At 43.4% G+C, this 20485-nt stretch overlaps 1 protein-coding gene across 2 annotated transcripts in view; it reads left to right on the top strand.

Annotated features, from left to right (window-relative positions):
* TENM3 (teneurin transmembrane protein 3) overlaps positions 1 to 20485 on the top strand; it is a 2279325-nt gene that overhangs the window by 1328847 nt on the left and 929993 nt on the right. For both annotated transcript variants that reach the window (XM_075930245.2, XM_075930244.2), the window contains one exon: positions 7527 to 7685. The gene's annotated coding sequence lies outside the window, so the exon portion shown is untranslated. The remainder of the gene's footprint in view (positions 1 to 7526; positions 7686 to 20485) is intronic.

Here is a 20485-nt window from a genome sequence, read left to right as displayed (position 1 = left end):
TGCCTGAACACCTCAATCTCATGCCCCAGCTTGGAACACCCTCCAACACTCTGAACCCCTGAGCCCCAATCCAGAACTCCCCAAATCCCTCATACCCAGCCTTCCCTGGAGTACTTACTGTCCCTGCACATCAACTGCTTGCTCCAGCCTAGGGCCTCCTCTTACACCCAGAATCCCTCACTTCTATCTCCACCTAAAAGCCTGCATCCCTCAGACAGAACCCTTATCTCCTCCCATATGCCAATCCACATCCCAGACTAATGAGCAAAAGTGGGACAGAACAAGTGAGGATGGAGAGAGCGGGGAGTGGGGACTCGGAGAAAGAGAAGGGCAAGGTAGTTCGGTTTTGTGCAATTTGAAAGTTAGTAACCCTATTTGTAAAACAACTTCCAATAAGAATATACCCAATCTCCATTTCTAATTTATCCTCCAACAGAAAGCTAACCTGCAAGGACCCAGTATCTGCTCTCTCTCAATAATGAATTGACTCTATATTATTTTTTCATAACCATTTACAAACTTAAATTATTTTATATAAGTTTCCTCTTCAGTAATGTGCATTGTGAATAATTTAGACATGTACTTTTCAATTTTCGTACAAGAAGCAACATAGCCATTAGATTCAGTTTAGGGAATAATGCAGCTATATGCAACTGTTCTATTTTTTAAAATTATTTAAGCTTCTTTTTTTCCATTGAGATAGAATCACATTTTCTTATGTGTCCACGAGTTCTGGGTTTGCATCTTTAGTCTCCAAAGGTACGTCTAGACTACAGGGTTTTGTCAACAGAGGCTTTGTCAACAGATACTGTCAACAAAGCCTCTGTCAACAAAGAGCATCTAGACTGCATTACGCAGATCGAAAAATCGATCCGCTTTGTTGACAAAGAGCGTCCAGACTGGCGGACGCTCTGTTGACAAAAGAAGGCACCCGGAAGTGCTTTTGGCAAGTCACGGGGCAGCCTTAAAGTCCAGGCACTGCTGCATGCTCTTTGCATAGACACGTACTTAAAGGGATCCTCCTGGACAGCCGTTGCACTGCTCCTGCTTCTGGCTTGTGTACCTCCTAGAGGGAAAGCAAAGCTGCTGCAGTGCTTGATCTGGTTGCCCTGATTCCTCAGACACCACAGCAGTTTATTTTCAGGTTTGGTTTTTTGCTTTGCACTGTGTTTTTGGCCATGGAGCCTGAGCTACCCCATGGCAGGCGATGGCCCCATACTGTGATGATGGAAGTTCTGCTGCATCTTCATGAGAGCATCATGAAGTTTGCAGCAGAGCTGGATTTAGAACCCAGCTTTGAGCCCCTCACTCAGGCTGCAGCCCTACTACCCTTGCTCCCAAACTTATTCCTGGAGAGGTGAGTTTGGAGGCTGTGACTGGTGGGACTGGCTTGTTATGCAGCAGTGGGACGACAACCAGTGACTCCGAAACGTCCGGATGTGGAAGTCCACCTTCCAGTAGCTCTGTGCCTAGCTTGCCCCTGCTCTGCAATGCCAGGACACCTGCTTGTGTGCCATCATCCCCCTTGAGAAACACGTTGCTATTGCTCTGTGGAAGCTGGCCACCCCCGACAGCTACCGTTCCATGGGACATCAGTTTGGCATTGGGAGGTGTACCGTCGGAGCTGTCTTGATGGAGGTAAGTCGCTCTCGGGGGACAGTCCATGGGAGTGGGTGGATAAGGGGGATGGTCAGGACCGGGCACAGAGACTGGGGGATGGGGTGGGAGTGGTAGAAGCCTGCCTGGCCTCACCCTGTGGTGGTGCAGGGGCACAGGAGGGTTGCCTGAGGAGGGGCTCTCAGGGTCTGGGAGGGGAGGAGTGAGGGAACACCTCTCATCAGCTCACGCAGCTCCTCTAATGCCCTGGTATGTATGTTTGTATTTGTCCCTTTCTGCAAATGGTGACAGCCATCAGTTTGGAGCTGCTTCACAGGACTGTCAGCCTTGGAGACCTGCACACCATCTTGGCTGGATTTGCAGGGCTGGGTTTTCTGAACTTATGAATAGAAAGGGCTACTTTTCCATGGTGCTGCAGGCCCTGGTTGACCACTGGGGACAATTCACACACATTTGTGTCGGATGGTCAGGCCAGGCACACAATGCCCGCAGATTCTGGAACTCATACCTGTACCACAAGCTGCAGGCTAGGGCATTTTTCCTGGAGAGGAACTATGCAGCTGGGGATGTGCAGATAGCTACTTGCATCATGGCCAATGCGGAATACCTCCTTATGCCCTGGCTCATGAAGCCCTACACCGACCACCTGGATGCGAGTAGGGAACTCTTTAACTCCCACCTGAATCGGGCTCGCTTCCAGGTGGAGTGCACCTTTGGCCGTCTGAAGGGCATATTTAGATGCCTGCTCACTCGGCTGGACATGGTGGAACACAACATCCCTGATGTGGTTGCTGCATGCTGTGTGCTGCACAACCTAGTTGAGAGGAAAGGGGAGGCCTTCCTCCCTGCATGGGGGACACAGGCTGATGTGGAGGGGAGGCACTTTGAGCATCCCTGAACAGCTGCCATCCAACAAGCCCACCAGCTGGGCTTGCGCATTCGAGAAGCCCTGAGGGAGCAATTCTCCCAAGGAGGCTGATGATTTTCCCCAGGGCCTTCCAGATGTGGGATTGCCCCATGCCCCTGGTGCCTTCCTTCTCCAAACCCCTCAGCCCCACATTCACACATTGTACTCTTTCATCACACACTGAGAACAGAAACAGGTGTTGGTGAAAAAATGTGTACACCAACATTTATTTCACTGTTGGTTTTTTGAAAAACTAAAATACTCTTTAGTTCAGAAAAAATAAAATGCCATTTTGTTCAGAAAAATAAAGTGTTTGTAAACAAAGTAAAGTGCTTCCCTCGGTGACTCTCACAGATGGGAAGGGGGAATGTCAACCTGGAAGGGGGGAGGGAGGCTCAGGGCTGAGGGTGCTGCCTTGATGAGGAGCCCTTGGCACTTTGGCTGCAGAGGTCTTCTCACACACAGCCACGCATGTGGGCTGGGACAGTAGGGGGATGGGCAGGAGGTGGGGCTGTACCTGGGTCTGGGATGGGAGAGGTTGAGGGAGGGGCAGGCTGAGCAGGAGGGAGAGGACCAGGCACAGGACCGGGGAAGGCCATAGCCTCCCGGATAGCAGCTCAAATGTCAGTGCGCTGCTGGGCAAATTCCTCCAGCAAGTGCCTGCGCCACTCTGCCTCTGCCTCCATCCTCTGGTTAAATGTGTTCTGCATTCTTTGCAGGACTGAGATGTGCTGACGCGCCAGGTTCAAATACTTGCACCAATGCCGACGGGTTCCCTGCAGCCGTCCGGGTGGTGGGGCAGGTGTGGCGCCCCCTCCTGGTCAGCTGCTCCGGCTGTAGAGGGCAAGAGGAAAAAGTCATCAGTCATGCATGCTCACACTTTCCCTGAGAAGGCATGCCCTCCTTCTCAGCAATCAGTGCCTGTCCAAGAGTCAGAGGATGCTCATGTGGGTCTCAGTGAGGCATAGTGTGGCCTGGCCCGCAGCCACAGCTTCCCTGGAGCCCAAAAGGTGTGCAGGCCACCATCCTGCTCTCCCTTCCCCCCCACACACATCCCATGGCCAAGCAGCACAGACAAGTGTCAGGCCACAGTTGGGGTTCCCACAGATTGCTGAAAGGCCTGAAGCTGTCTGCAATCCCAGCGTCCCCAGCCCATATCTGCACTTGGCATCCTACTCCTTCCTTATTGACAGTTTGGCTCTTCATAGCCTCATGTGCTGACCCATCTAGTTAATTGGCCAGACTGGGAGCATCAGTTCCAGCTGAGGAGAGCTGGACCTGCTTAATGTAAAGAAGCAAACCAGCTTGTGACAATCTGATTTTCTGTGAAACTAAGCAATAGCAGCCATTACTCAGCACCATGGAAAAATCAAACTGTAGGGCTACATCTAGACTGCATTGCTTTTTTGGGATACCAGAGGTATCCTGAAAAAACAACACTGCATCTAAGGAACGCGTCTGTTTTTCCAATTTTTTTTTTTGAAAAAGCAGACGTGCTCTTTCACCATCCCTATAAACCTCATTCTATGAGGAATAAGGCATGTCAAAAAAGCACTTTTTTCTGAAATTTGGCACCGTGTAGATGTGCCAAATTTCAGAAAACCCTCTTTTGAAAGTAAATCAGGAAAAGATACACATTTTGCATACTGCAAATTGCGTTTCTTTTTCCGAATTAACATTGCAGTGTAGACCTAGCCTAGGTGTCTAAAAAAAAAATGTAGTAGACACTTTTTAAAATTTGTGTTGTCCTGTTGTTTGAATTACCTATAGTAATTAGAATATTTGTTATATCCCTCACCATCAAATAAAGAAACAAATCAGGAAAATAGAATATTTTTGTTTTTCATGTACTGGAGTCCTTCTAGATAAGCTCGAACACCTTTTATGATTATTTCATGATAGCACATGAAATCCAGTGGTTCTCAGCATGTTTCACTTAGAATATTTAGTACAACTGTGTTGACAGTCTCTCAGGCACTTGTGATAGCTGCATGTCAGAAGATTTTGTGACCGAATTTGATTCACCTGAAGACAGGTCACAAATCACAGTCACAGTTGAGTAGATCATCTAGATTGTATTGTTCGAGTTAGCCTTGTTTTATGGCTGGCTTCCAAAGCAGCATACCACCAATTGAGTTCAGAAGAGAACAAACTAAGAAAAATAAAAAAGGGAGTAAGGAGGCACCGTGCTGCTAATGTTCAATTTATACTTACTTAAAATCCTGTGGTTCAGTTCTTGACATTGTCCCTTGTGAATGATAGCAAATTAAACAGTTATAAAATTCATCTTTGTTTAGGAGAACAAAGAATTACTGTTTATTCCAGTGTCATGTGTTCATTATCTCTACCATCACCTTAATCAAGGGACACAGCTGACAAGGAATGTGCTAAATATGACTAGTTGGAGGCTGCAGATAACAAGACTCAATACTTTACTTCAATTAAGAGAGTAAAAACAACATACCGTAGGCATATCTCTTTTGCCTTTCCATTTAAAAATATCTGCCACAGGTGTTAGTGAATATTAAACATGTCCCTGTCCAAAGTCTATCATACTGAGTGGGATAATTTAGAAAACCAGTGGAAAACTGACAAGATTTCAAAGCTAAACCCCCCCCCCCCATGTATTTAAAGTGGTATGACACATAATATAACCAGTCGTTCATACTATGTGACCTTATAATACAGTAAAACTCCATTGGTCCGGCATCCAATGCTCCGGCACTCCTGATGGGCCGGCATCATCGGGAACCGGACAATTGGAGCTGCTTTGCGCCCGGCTTCCCTGATTTAGCCGCTGCTGAAACTGACCAGCAGCTGAATCGGGGAAGCCGGGAAAAAAACAGCTGGGGTGCTGCCTGGTTGGTCCCACAGCGCCGAGGGGCGGTGCTACGGGACCAACCTGGCAGCACCCCAGCTGCTCTGCTCTGGGCTTCCCGAAATCAGCCGCTGGTCAGTTTCAGCAGCGGCTGAATCCGAGATGCCTGGGGCAGAGCAGCTGGGGTGCTGCCGGGTTGGTCTCGCAGCACCGAGGGGTGGCGCTACCAGACCAACCAAGCAGCTCCCCAGCTGCTCTGCCGCAGGCGTCCCAGAGTCAGCTGCTGCTGAAACTGACCAGCAGCAGCTGAATCGGGGACACCTGGGGCAGAACCGGACTATCAGAAGGGGGGGCTATGAGGGGACTGGCGTGGGGGGATGCCACCCCAGACCTCTTATAGCCTCCCCGTCCGATAGTCCCGCATATCTGATAATCCAGGACCTCCTGGGTCCTAAAGGTGCCGGATTATCGGAAGTTTACTGTACTCTTAACTCATACAATGAAGATTGAATTTCTAATAATATAGCTAGTTTCTAATATTCAGTTCTCAAGGAGTATTGCAGTATATTCATATTGTATGTAAGGGTGTGTTTTTTTTAGCCCATCTATTTATCAGTTTCTTAAATCTAATAAGTAATTAGATTTAACCTCTACCTGGGGAGTTCTTTTTTTCCCTCTTGTATAACAATCACTATATAAATGGCTAGGAGTATATGAGAGAATGAACTGGGAGAGGATTATAAAATATTGTTATGGTCAGCATTAATATCAATTATTGGCTAATGTTTTCTTATTTTATTTCACAGATAACTACTCTTACACTGTAGTAATAGTTTCCTTGCACAGTATTGTTTACAGGAAAAACGTTAACATGGAATATCTGTAATATCTACAGTTTGTTTTGTCAGTTTTGCTACTGTTGTTCAGTACCTGTCAGGTATACTAGTTAGGTAGTAAATTCATAGCATACATGATGGCTGTGTTTCCCAAACTTATTCCTTTTGTAAAAAGCTGTGAAATACAATAGCAGTGAAGAACACTAGAACTCACATTTAGTCTTTATAGGACAGCTAATAAACCTTATCCCACATTCTGACGCATCTTTCTATTGTACTGTTCTTCTATGCAAGAGTCCTTCTTTATCATTATTATTAATTATGTCATGTAGTGTGTACATAGTTTATTTTAGCTTCTTTTTGCATCTGCCTGAAATCCTATTTTTCTGTGTTTTTCCTCTGTTCTAAATTTCATTTTGGAGTTTGGCATTTTAGTTGTTTTTTCCAAGACTTCCTACAGCAGCCTTTCTTTTTGTATTCTTTTATTTCAGTTTTTTTACTCTCATTATATTCCTTATTTCAGTGTCTGACAAACAAGTTTATTCTTGTTCTCTCAGGTGTAAACTTATTTTTCTTTTAATTTTTCCTTTTTTTTCTATGCACAAGCTATTAGCTGACATGTTTATTTTCCAGACCAGCTTTTAAAATTTGTTTTCTCTCCCTTCATTTATAAATGATGTAATATATTATTTATGTAATATTTCCCAAGTGAGTCCTAGCAGCATATTTGATAGTCCTCATACAAGCCGTTCCATGAGAGAGGCATCTCTCAAGCAGCTGACACCAGAGAGCCCAGCTAGTTTTTTAACCTCTCTTGAGCCTCCAAAATTTAAGGGCCAGCCAACAACTGCATACTTTCTCCATCACTCAGGCTGTGAAAGTGATGCTGTGTGCAAGTCCATTCACTCACTTTTGCTGAGCTTGCATTGTTTTGCCCATTGCATATTCTGTCACAAGGTAGCCTGGAACAAAAAGCTGGCCATCAGAGAGAAATACATTCTAACTTCAGTTCTCTGGATACACTCAATCAACATCAGCTCAGCATCAGTAATTAGACAGGGGTCAAATAATAATGTTGGCATCCAAGCAACCTAGTCAATCTTCTGTTGATTCTGCATATTGTTACAAGAGTTGGATGCAGTTTTTAAAGCAGGACTCAATGTGCACATTGAAAATACTTCTGTATTTATGAAGTTAAATGTGAACAAGGGACTGATGCCCTTTACATTGTTATTAATAATGTCCTCTTACTGTCCTATTTTTACACACTAGCTAAAGAACTACATTTACTTTGTATATGACATGTTGTCTTTTAGAATCTAATTAAAACTTACTTTTTGGTCCTTAGGTAGAAAGATAAGTCTGCTGAGATGAGCTCTTAATTAATGCACAGAGAGCCTGAAAGTCCCACCTCTCAACAGTGATGATTGACATTCAAGGATACATAAATTACACTAATTGAGCTTTGCATCTACACAGTCTTTCCACAGCCAACTCATCAGAGAAGGTAGGTGAGCAGACCAGCATAAAATGTTATTTCACTAAGTTGTATATTTTCCCAAGGGAGAAAAACTTTTCAAATTACCGAACATCATGGGAGGTGGTTCTTCCATTTGGTTTTAAGATATAGATTTTGTTTTTCATTATAAAAATCAGCATTTTTAACATAGGTACTTAAAAGTTAATAACCACAAACTTCATTAATTAAAAGCTGTAAAATCTTACAAGTCTATTATTTTATGCAAAAATAATTTGGCAACATTTGTTGATTTTAAATTGTGTTGCATAGCAACACATGAATATTCCCTAAACAGTCGTTTTTGGAATCAAAGCCAAATTTTGTCATTCAGCTGTTTAGCTAATTGTTAGTTCCCTAAGTCTTTGGCTCAAAAGAACCTGCAGAAATCCTGATGTAGGATATAAAGTCATTGCATATTCAAACTAATATAAAGATATTTAAGGCTCAGCTTTTTATGGTGAGTATATTATTATTTATTACTTTTACTCAATAACTGCAACTTCTTAACAATGGAATAAGACTTAGACGTGTTCTGAATATTGTTAATTTTGCTTTAGTGTCGCAAGTGCACTCTGCATATTCTGTAATAATATTAAAGTCATGTACAGTTTGTAAGAATAAAGTATCTGTTCTATCTATAGAAGGTCCTCTTTTAATTTTTCACCAATAGTCTGATTTAGTGATTTTGCTATTTAGGTATATACTCATTTATTTGTAGGAAATGAAATGTAAGAAATTTTTGGTTGTTACCGAACTACATTGGTATGACAGGGCTGGGCTTACCAGAGATACCACATAAGGATTAGTCTCTAGGTCACATTTCTTCTTGGTCTCTAGCATCTTCTACTGCTGGTAATTATGGTGTGATTAGTTTCTTTTTCAGTAGATAGAAACTCACCCTTCTGACCAGGTCACCAATTAAATCCATCCCTCTGTGAGGTAACAGAATCCAACAAAGCAAAGAAGTACAATATCTGCACACACTCTCCACCCTACCCCTCCCCAAAAAACGACTTTCCTGCCCAACTCCAAGACCTCACACATTTACTTCTATGCTACATTTTCTTATCCCCCCGGGGTTCTCCCTCTGCACTGGGTTCTTACCTAGGGCCCAAAGGGTGGCTACAATACCAAGACTTGCCTTATAGGTCACTTACTACCACTTCTAGTCCAGGGCATTGTCACTGTCTCACAAACAAACCAAGAAAAAAAGGAACAAAACATTCTTTAATCCTTAAGGACACACTAGTCACTGCTGTGGAGCTAGGGTAGCTGCCATTTGCAGGTCCCTTTCCTGCAACAAAGACTGCCACAGTGTCGATCTCCCTAGTTTACCTACTATCCATTTTTTTCTGAGTTATCTGACTCTCTCAGCTGAAACTGGCATTGCAGTTGCAATGGACCAGGACCACTTGGGCGCAGAACTGCTCCTTAACCCTTCCTATCCCAGTGTTGTGTTTATATACTTTACCACAGCTTGCCATTTAATTTAAGATGATCTTACAATGCAAATCAGTTAAGATGAAATCACTGAACAAAATCCAATATGCTCATCTTTAGCTAATGTCCATTTAAAGAAAGAGATACCAGTGAGAGCAGGGTGGATACAGAGAGACCAGGGAGAACTCAGATATATCACAGAGATATTTGACAGAGGAGAAAGATTGCAGATGGAGTATGGAAGGTGCTGGAAGCAATCAAGGAGGAAAACTAGAACTGAATCCACCAAAACCACACACACACACACACACACACACACACACACACAAAGCCTATATAAAATTGTCAATATGGCAAAAGAAACAACTCACTTTGTAATTTGCTTGGTTTGAGTAACTTGTCTAGTTTGTTTAGTTGGGATAACTTCAGCCCATTTTAAGATGAAATGTTATTTGTCCTTGTTTTAATTTTCCTTTCACTCATAAAATTTGTTCTTAGTGCCTTATGTTGCAGATTTCAGTAAAAATCTTTAGTCCTTGTATTAAGCTCAAATTTACATAAGTAAGAAATTGTCCAAAATTTTTTTACTTTTATCTGGGGTTCATTTTATTTCTAATTGGTGTGTGTCCACTCCGGGCTTGTAAGATGTTTAGGTATGCCTCAAAAGTATTATTTTAGGATTGTTAAACAAGTCAAAAATTATTTGATGGCTATGTGTACAGTGCTTCAAACAAAGAATGGTAACATATCCTCAAACATTTTCCACGTTGAAAAAGATGAAGTGGAAACCTGTGATTATCGATTGACTAAGGTCTGGATTGGGGAGAAATAGAACTGTTTGTATTTAAATGAAAAGAGAATGCACTTGTAAAAAAAACCCATGAAAACTGCCTGTATTTTGATAGGCAATTACTGAACTCCAGCTGCTAATTGAGACTTTTGACAGTAGGGCTTCAAATAGTAAAGAGAAGGGTCTCTGGGTACATATACACTCTTGCTAGAGAAGAGATATTCCACAGAAATTCGTCACTATTGTCAAATTGCTAGAAAATTTATAGTTCTAAGGTGTTGCACACAAGGGCCCATGGGCTGGATCTGGTATACCTGTTGTGTTTACCAGACTCTTGTGGCAGGTTAATATACTTAAGAATTTAAAATTTAATTATAAAACAGTGTAAGCCCTATTGATATTGTGAAGATAACTTGCTAAATAGTGAAGCAATTCAGTGCTATTTTACTGAACTTCTACACAGTCTGAAATTTCTCAAACAATGTGGGGCATAATATTCATCTTAATATTGATTAAGCCTAAATGACAACACTGTTAAAGCCTTTCATTGAGGATCTTTTTAAAAGAAAAGCTCATTTTAAAACTTTGTCCATTTTAATATTGTTGGAGCTGTGTTGGTCCCAGGATTTTAGAGAGACAAGTTGGGTGAGATAGTATGTTTTATTGGACCAAATCCTGTGGATGAAAAAAAAACAAGCTTCCAAGCTTACAAAGAGTTCTTTTTTACCTCTGGGAAAGGTATTCAGAGGCCATAGCTAAATTCAAGGTGGAACAGATGTTAACACATGCTGCAAGAGACCATTCAAGGAGAAGTGGACAGTTAACACCTCTACTGTCAAAGGACAAATAAGGGTGACAGATTGTTGCAATGACTCATAAATCTGTTCAGTCCATGATCTTTCTAGCAAACTTAGGGAGTTAAGTTCCCAGGCTCAGCTTCTGAAAATGTTGTAGTTTTCCTTTGATGTGAGGATTGAGAGCTCATATATGGAGTGATTATTTAATAATAAGGTGGTGGTGTCTTTTTTTCATTTTTCTGTGTAATATTGTGAGAGCATTGTGTCTATCTTGTTTCACTTGCATAGTTGCTATTGGAACATTGAGGATATATCTGCACTGCAACACTATTTCAAAATAACTAGCGCTATTCCAAAATAACTTAGTCTGAATCTACACAGCAGGCAGTTATTTCAAAGTAGTGTCAAAATACTGTCAAGCTGGAAGCTTTCTTACACTGACTACTGCAATTCTCATTGTACGAGGAGTAAGGGAAGTCAGAGGAAGAGTGCTCTATTTTAAAATAAGTGCTGTGTAAACACTCCCTATTTTGAAATAACCTATTTTGAAATAAGATATGCACTTGACATAGCTGAATTTGCATACCTTATTTCGAGTTAAGTCCTGGAGTGCAGTCACACTCTTAGGGTACGTCTACACTACATGGCTCCGTCGACTGAGCCATGTAGATTTGTTTATTGGGCAAAGGGAAATGAAGCGGCGATTTAAATAATCGCCGCTTCATTTAAATTTACATTGCTGCCGCGGTGAGCCGACAAACAGCTGATTAGCTGTTTGGCGGCTCAGCGCGCTAGTCTGGACGCTCCCCTGCCGACATCAAAGCCCTTTGTCGGCAGCGCCGGTAAACCTCATCCCACGAGGAATAACGGGGCTGCCGACAAAGGGCTTTGATGTCGGCAGAGGAGCGTCCAGACTAGTGCGCTGAGCCGACAAACAGCTAATCAGCTGTTTGTCGGCTCAGCGCGGCAGCCATGTAAATTTAAATGAAGCGGCAATTATTTAAATCACCGCTTCATTTCCCTTTGCCTACAACCCTCATCTACATGGGTCTGTCGATGGAACCATGTAGTCTAGACACAGCCTTAGTGTGCTGCCTGAGATACACCAGATGTTGGATAGGCATGTATAAGACCATTGGATGTTGAAGTTTATGCTGTGAGAGCACACAGAGCAGCTGAGTTATGTCTGCAGGTTCTGCGTCTGCAAAGCTACCAGAGAAATCATTGAGAATTTCAGTAGGGAATTGTAGTTAGTATGTGTCCCTCATTGTGCACTTCCAGGACCACATATCTTAATTAAAAATGCAGTTCAACATAGAATGAGTTTAATATAATTTGGTCTTCTCTATGGCATGAGTCCTTGGACAAAGTTAAACACCCTGCAGTATCGTGCATCAAAGTTATAATTACTAGTGTAGTTCTGCTTTCCGTAGTATGGACGTGTTGGTTTTATGTGGTTATGTATATTTTTACTGTGTGTTACTTTATCTGTTTGTTTTTGTGTAATTGCCAGTAAAATATGCTATTGTTTGATCATCTGAAGTGGGTATGTGAACTATTTGTTAGGAGGCAGATACTCAGTTGGGTACTCCTCTCTCATGGGGTCCCACTCATGTTCCTAATTGGCCCTCTGCTCAGAGTTTTTCACAGGCCACCCTGCCTCTTCGGCAGTCTGTTAGAGTTTCAGCTTCCAATAGCTCGTACTCTGGCACCCGCCCTTGGCAGACGGGGTAGGAGGACCCGGACCAGCCCTCTCTCATGGGTCCCAGCCCAGGGCCCTAAGGACAGGCACAGACAAGTTCCTGTCCGGTTGACGGGGATTCCTGCCGTAACTCGTCAGCCCGTGGGCCTTACCAGGGAAGCCCCGCCCTGGGCTACTTACTACCCAGCTACAGCTGGGGGAGATCCGCACCTCTCCTGGACATCTCCTCGACCAGACCAGAGGGCTCACCGGAGCCAGCTGAGCCCTGCCACTCTCCCTCCCACTTGTTTGCGGCAACCGTCCTTCATCTCCCCTTTTGCCCTGTGTCCATTTCCCTTTTGTAACTCCCGTCTTGTCTCTCCTGCCCCCACCCCTCCCCGTGACATCAACGCTATGTGCCCCAGCTGCCCCACCCCTCTTGCGTCATTCCTGGCACGCTCATAACGTGCCCGAGGCATCGTGCTCCAGTTCACAGCGTTGCCCAGCTGTGCCAAGGCACGCGAATATGCAGCACAGGCAGCAAGACGGGCTCCGCGCTCCCCGCAGAGTGCAGCAATGGGGGCTTTTGGAGTGTGGGGAGATCGCACTTCGTCACAAGTACTCAAAATACTGTGGCCTGTCAAAGGATACAAAGCATGAAGTGTCATATGTTGCAGAGAGAATTTTTGGAAAATCCTAAGGATGCTATACCCTGGGAAGGGTACTAGGCATGTTACATTCATATATAAATAAAAGGAGAAACCTAAATATTTATTGAAATATACTGATGATTTCCTGGGTGAGATTATTAAAATGAAGCATTGTTTGGAAAAAAGAAGAATCTTAAATCTAACAAGCAAACTCTGAATAGAAAAGTATGTTGATTATCTGAAGATCTTCTCTCCACGCTTCATTGTAATTGGAAAAGAAGTTAAAAGAAGTCATGGATTATGCCTAAATGGATCCAATGAAACATTAAAACACCTTCCCTTCGAAGGGTTGCAAGGCATCTGGTTTTCCACCAGAACACCTTGTTAAAAAGGGTCCCTGGCAGCTTTAGTCAGCATAGTAACAAGGCCATTAAAAGTTCAGTTAGCCACAATGGAAAGCAGGCTCTATGCCCACCTGTGTAGCTCCCCGGAGGCAGCTAGCATGTCCTTCTGGCTCCTAAGTGGATGGGTGGTCAGGAGGCTCTGCAGATCTCATTGACCAGCAACTATGGCCAAGGGGTCCTGCAGAGGTAGCAACCAGCAGGCAAAGGCAGGAGCTACTTCTAGGAGCTGAACAGAGTCCCCTCATACAGTCTAAACTCCTCTGCCTCATCCACCAGCCTAGAGCTCCCTCCTGGACCCCAAATTCCTAACTCCTAGCTGGAGCCTTCAGCCCCTCCTGCATCCCAGTCCAGAATCCCATCTTACATGCCAAACCCCTTGGTCCCAGCCCAGAGTCTCTTGTACCCTAAACCCTACTCCCCCAGATGGAGCCCTCACAACCTCCTGCTCCAGCCCACTAAAAATGAGGGAGTGAGCCAAGGTGGGGCAGAGGGAGGGAGGATGGAGGTCAGGACTCAGAGAAGGGTGGGGCAAGGCCTCTGAAATGGGGTCAGGCAAGGGTGAGGATGTTTAGCTTTCTGCAGTTAGAAAGTTGACAACACATACACCACAAATCTAAGGGCTTGCCATCACAAATTATAAAGGACTCGTGGCAATCCTAGCTCCCTGCCTTGTCAGTGTTACATTTTGCATCTACATCTATATAACAATCATTTTGGTGGGCACCATCACACATAGACCATTGAATAAAAACATTGTGTTTCTGTGGGTCCAAATCTAGGGCTGCATTAATTTCACCTATCTAGAAGTAGTATAGGTTTCAGGCTGGGGGCTGCATAATGTTCCCAATAATTAAATGGAGGTTGTGAGGAACATAATGTTTTATGAATACAATGAACAAATGTAAAGAAATTTGCCCTTTTTGAAACCATTTGATTTCGTTAACAAGAAACATGAACCTCAGAGGACCCTCGAGAGCATTTGGTTACTCTTTGTACCAAATTATTTAAGGAATGAGTCTATTAAGACGATTCCTGTGACATTACATACAATACCACCTTCTCATATAAAATAATCTAATTCAGTGCTCATATTTCTTTGAGAGTTTGTGTATTTATAATCATCAAATGGCAATAGCTTACTTTGTGCTTCATTAGACATGGTATCTGTGGAAATATTTATTAGTGGGAAAATTAAGCATATGTTCATTATGTTGGCAACTAACCTTGCTTCAAACTCAGATTTCGTGTGTAGTTAAAATGTGTTTTATATTATGTCTATAGTAGTATTTTGACTGTAAAATCAACTTTCAAAAATATTGAGTGTCAACCCAGTTAAGGACAACTTAACTTCCTTTGCTTATGTTAACCAATTCACGCATGAATATCACATATTTCACTATGAATAGTTACAATAATAAACTACAATCAGCATAACATTATAAGCCTACACTGGAACTATTAGCATAACAGAATACCATTCAAGCTAATAAAATCTGCCCTTATTACATTCTCCACATCTGTATATAAACTGCCAACACATGATCAAAGACTGCAGCTGTTTCAGTTATATCATAATCACATCAGTGTCATTTTACAGGTACAGCAGTTACAATTGCAGGGACATCTTAGTCACCTTGCAGGCATATGTAGTACATACAGTTGAACCTCATTAAGTGACTCCTTGATGTTTCATGAACTTGAAGGTTCACCATGGTACATCTATCAAGTGCTATGGATGTAGTTACAGTATTAATATTTTTTCTCGTAATATCTTTAACAAGTATCATTTTGAGACATTCAGTTGTTGGGAAAATGTATTATTTCTGAATCTCATAGTCACACACATTTCTGGATGGTGATCTCCAAGAGGCAAAGGCAGTTTATTCCTATATATTTGTCTAGCATCTAGCACCTTTTAGACATGTTTTAAAATAACAATAATTTGTTAATTAGTTGGGCCGTAAATTACATTATAGCACAATCTATCCACTCCTTTTATGTGAGCTTTTTGTATCGTTCTTGGTGAGTGAAATTCTGGCTCCATTGAAGTCAAGGAGAATTTTGTCATTGACATGAATGGAGCAGGGTTTTATCCAAAATATGTTTAGTAATACTTCAAATGGTTTGTCGGTAACAATCAGTCACTTTCTTTAGTATTACCAGGATCAATATGAGAAATCAGACACAGATTAATGCCTTCTCATTAATCCTTAAAAATTCTTCAAGTAGAATATGTTTTAATAATTAGTTTGTGTTTTTCAAAGACACCACAGTTTGCTTTTGTGCCATTAATGTCACTTTGAGAAACAGCCCACTCTTCTAAATTTCTTTTTTCTTTTCATTGTCTTCCCATTGGACCTTACCTACTATTCTCTGAGTTTCTCCTGCTACTCTCACTACTTCCTATTCTTAGAAATCATTTCAGGAGGACTTCCACCCAAATTGTTGTCAGTCTTCAGATTTGCTCCCAATTCTCCCTGTAAAATATAAAATGGCTGCCCCACTTGTTCTAAATCAAGAAGTTGTCCCCAACACATTCCAAGAACTCATTGGATATTTGGTGTTCCACTTTATTACTTTTCCAACAAACGTTTGGGTAGTTAGTCTTCCATTATTACCAGGTCTTTGGTTTTGGATACTTCTATTATTACAAGTTGAACCTCCGTGGTCTGGGACTTTCTGGTCAGGCAATATCCATGGTCCAGCAAGACCAGAGAGTCCCAGTGGCAGAGGTTGCCGATGGCTTGGAGTGGAGCCCACTGGCTGGGCCAGAAGGGCCCACAGCTGGAAGGGCAGGGAAGCTGGGAGGAAGAGCACGGCAGAGCTCATGGAGTAGTGGAGCCTGCAGCTGGTAGGGCTGGCAGAAGCGCTGGCAGGATGACAGGGCTGCTGCGAGGCCAATGGGGCTCCAGTGGGGTGGCGGAGCTGCCAAAAGACTGGCAGGGTTTCTGGGATGCCAGTGCGGTGGCAGGGCTGCCGTGAGGCTGGCAGGGCTGGGAGCTCCAGGTGGGCTGCCACAGCTCATGGGCTGGGAGCTCCAGCAGGGTTATTGCAGCTCACAGGGCTGGGAGACAGGGAAGAAGAGCCAAGCAGAACAAAGCCACCCAGGTGGTTGGAATGAGGAGTCCAGCCGTCACCTCCCTTCCCAGACCTCCCCTGGTCTGGCAAACTCCCTTGTCTCCCAATCAGGTATAGAGAGTGCTGGACCAGGTAGGTCCAACCTATATTTGTTCTAGAATGCCTCATCTATCTGTTCCCTTTGATATGATGCTCTATCATATACTCTTGCCTTGGTATTGTCCCTGGATTTCCCCATCCCCTCCCCCCTTTCTCTTTCAGCTGATCTGTCTCTGACCTACTGCATACATTCTTAATGTGTAACACAAGCCCTCTTCCCTTGGACCCTGGATCTCCTTCCTAGGATCTTCTATATCTATCTACTAGATGTATCCTGCCAAATGTCAGTCATTCCAATTAAGTTGTAATTTAGCTCATGTATTAATACTTTCAATACTTCCTGTTATTCCTCATACTAACCAGCTGTATTTGTTTATAGACATCAAGATACTGAGCAGATTTCCCTGTTCTCCCTTCCGTTGCTTCTATTATAATATTATGTTTGCCTTCTGTTGAGTTCACAATTTTTAACACATATCTGTGGGCTTCTGTCACCCCTTTGAATCTTGTTTCAAGACGTTCTCACTAGGCCAGCAAGGAGAAGCTTTTCCCATTCTTGGTCAGGTGGATTGCATCTTTTTCCTAGTCCTTGTTCCTGAAACTGCATTTCATGGTCTTTAGAATCATTACACTGGAAGGGAACTCAAGAGGTCTTCTAGTCCAGTCCCCTGCCCAGCATTTCGGTCAGGGCTAAGTATTGTCTAGATGTAAGCTGGTCAGCTGTGGGAGGAGTGCCTCCCCTTTGGGATCAGTGGGTGGCTGCTCCAACCCACTACACCCGGATCAGTCTCTGGGGGGAATTAATATATCACATAACCAGTCCGGTTACCTCAGGGCACGGCAACCAATAACAAAGGCGGCCTGGGTTTGCGCAGGCCAACAATTGATAGGCAGGGGCCAGGCCCTAGTTCAGGGAAGGCTGCCAGGTCTGTGGTGAGGAAAGCCCAGCCCTAGTTCAGGGCAGGGCTGCTGGTAAACAGTTTGTAGCCCTGCCTTGTTCAGGGTGGGGCAGCAGGTAGCAGTTTATAAGCCCAGCCCTTGTTCAGGGGAGGGTGGCAGGCAAAGTAGTCTATAAGCCTCAACAGTTAATCAAGGTCCAGCCCTGGCTCAGGGTGGGGCCGCAGGAAAACAGTTTGTAAAGGCCCACTTCACCACTTCCCCAGGCATTTGCTCTGCTTCACAGCATGCAGGGAAGCCCTCTGGCCTCTGCTGTTCCTCCGAGCCGCTGTGCAGCAGGGGGCCCGGTGGTCCACGCCAGCTCTCTACCTCATCACGCCTTAGCTCCCTTCCTCAAGGTATAGGGGAGTCCTCTGGCCTCTTCAGTGGTTGGTACCTCACTGTCCTGGCTGGATTTTTATCTCTCTGGTCCCACCCCTTGGCTTCTGGACAGGTGGCTAATTACGGCCATGTGTAGTCCACCAAGGCTCTGAGAGGAGTGCCTCCCCTTCAGGGTCAGTGGGTGGCTCCTCCAAACCACTACACAAGATCAGACATTCTCGTGCAATGAGGCTTACAGAATCAGTGAGAAAAGGCTTTCCTTGTCGACCGATCCTCATCTAGACTGCCGATTTTTTCTGGCAAAGTGCCATGTTGGCAAAAAGCAGTGGCCATTTCTCGTCAAAAGAAGCATGGGATATTTAAATCCCCGATTCATTTGCAATAGCCATGTGCCTAATCCACATCCCTCTGTCGGCAGAGGGGTATAGTTTAGATAAACCCAAAGTGTGGTCTGTGGACTACTAGTGGTCCACGACTGTCTTGAAGATAAGCTGTGGACTTGGAGTTTCCTCTCCCTCTGAGAAGCAGGGACTCTGTACTGATGCTTCAATCTCATATCCTCATCTCTCCTGCAAGGTTGGAGCACCAGCTCCGGCTTTCTGCTGTGGGACAGGGGGCTCAACATGCTCTGCTGCTCCCATTGCCTGGAATCACAGCCAATGGGAGCAAGGGAGATGGTGCCTGGGAGTGGCAGAAACCAGGTAAGTGCCCCCCATTCTTCTTGTGCCCAGACCCCCAGTCCACAGCCAGCTCCTGTACTCCCCCACCCACCTGACCTCCAATGCTCGCCCCACACCTGCACCCTGTCTTCCTCACAGACTCCCTCCACTTTCAGCCCAGTCTTGCACCCAAGCTCCTGGCCAGACCCTCCCCCCACATCCTCAGCCTGCTCCTGCACTCTATCTCCCAGCTAGATCTCCCCCAATACACTCCTGCATCCAACCTCCCAGCCAGACCCACCCCCCCAACCTGCTTCTACACCCATTTTGTCATCATGGGTGTCTGGCTGGGAGTCCATAGAAAGGTCTACACTGAGCAAGGTGGGTCACTGCCAGAAAGTTTGAGAACCAGTGGTGTAGACCATTCCTGAGAGATGTTGGTCTAACCTGCTCTAAATCTCTATTGATGGAGATTCTACATACTCTCTAGGCAATTTGTTTCTATGCTTAACCATCCTCACAGTTAAGAAGTTTTTTCTAATATTCAACCTAAACTGCCTTGCTTCATTGCTTCTTGTCCTATTCTCAGAAGTTAAGAAACATTTTCTGTCTCCTCCTTGTAACAACCTTTTATGTACTTGGTTGAGGAAATCAAAGCTCTCCCATTCAAACCAACTCCACAACCACACATTCATTTCCAGGATTCATGTGTCCTTATCTGCATCCTTAGCCCCAGCTGGGAGGATCCATATCCCTATTTATTTTTCTGCTATGCACACTTGACAGACAAAGAAGCAAGAAGCAGCTGTGCCTTTTTTCAGACAATATGTAATGTGTGTACAAAAAAGGAAGCACAGGTTATAAAGGTAAAATATGTTAGCTTGGTTTATAATCTATTATGGTAATAGTCCAATTGCTTGTCATGTTGAGGAGCATTGTGCTTTAATTAAGCAATAAAACATGACAGGATGTGAAATACAATGCAATAATTCTTTTCTAGTGTATTGTTAAGCAGAGGCCAAAGGCCGAGTGCTGTTGAGTGCAATAGGCATGAATTACTACTCTGTAATTTAAGCACTGCAATATTTTATTGCAATTATAAAATGTTATTTTTCTATTTCAAAATATATATTAAATATTTCTAAATGATCATTTTTACTGTACACATGTTCCTTTCTCACTCCAGACTACTTTTTCTTGAAAGAGTAATTCCAAAAGAAAAGATTAACTTTTTGTATATTTTCTTTGTTTAGGTGCTGAATAGATTCTATTGTAGTGGTACTGCTTTAAAAAACATTCCTACAGGATGCAAGTTTGTTACCACTTTCTTTGAGAGAAGCTAAAGACAGATGGCACTGAGGAATTTAGAAGTAAACTTTAGTTAGGTCTTGCCTTTAACTGGGAATAATTAACTAATGACAAACAAGTAAAAATCCTATCACTAGGAAAAGTCTGTCAGAATCCTAGGATTTAGTGGAGGAAGTTTTTGATTATTATTTATTATTATTTTTAAATCTATCTACCTTTCATCAGGGTGATGTGTCTTATTTCCCTCTACTCCCTATTGGCTTCCTTACTGAAGGTCCTTCATTTGTAAAGTTCTTAACATTCATCTTAGATCACAAAAAAGTTAGTTATTTTTTAAAACTGTTTTTTCACAGTCTCTTCTCTGCATTCATGTTGATGAGGAGAGAATTAAACTAAACTTCAGAACAATCTCCTGCTGGCTGTATCTGCTACAGAGTCTAAAAATCTGCAAAACATCAAATAAGTGGAATAATTTTGAAAATGTTTAGAGCTAGTATATTTTCTGTCCTTTCATGGGGGTAATAATATAATCAACCTGCAAGTAGTTTTGTTATGTTCATTGTGTAGGTCCATTTTTAAATGGTCAGCCACTTTTCATTTTCTG

The sequence above is a fragment of the Pelodiscus sinensis genome, chromosome 4, assembly GCF_052426305.1.
Source record: "Pelodiscus sinensis isolate ZL-2025 chromosome 4, ASM5242630v1, whole genome shotgun sequence".
NCBI classification, from domain to species: domain Eukaryota; kingdom Metazoa; phylum Chordata; order Testudines; family Trionychidae; genus Pelodiscus; species Pelodiscus sinensis.
Note: the sequence above shows the minus strand (reverse complement) of the source record. Positions and strands in the feature narration are given on the sequence as shown.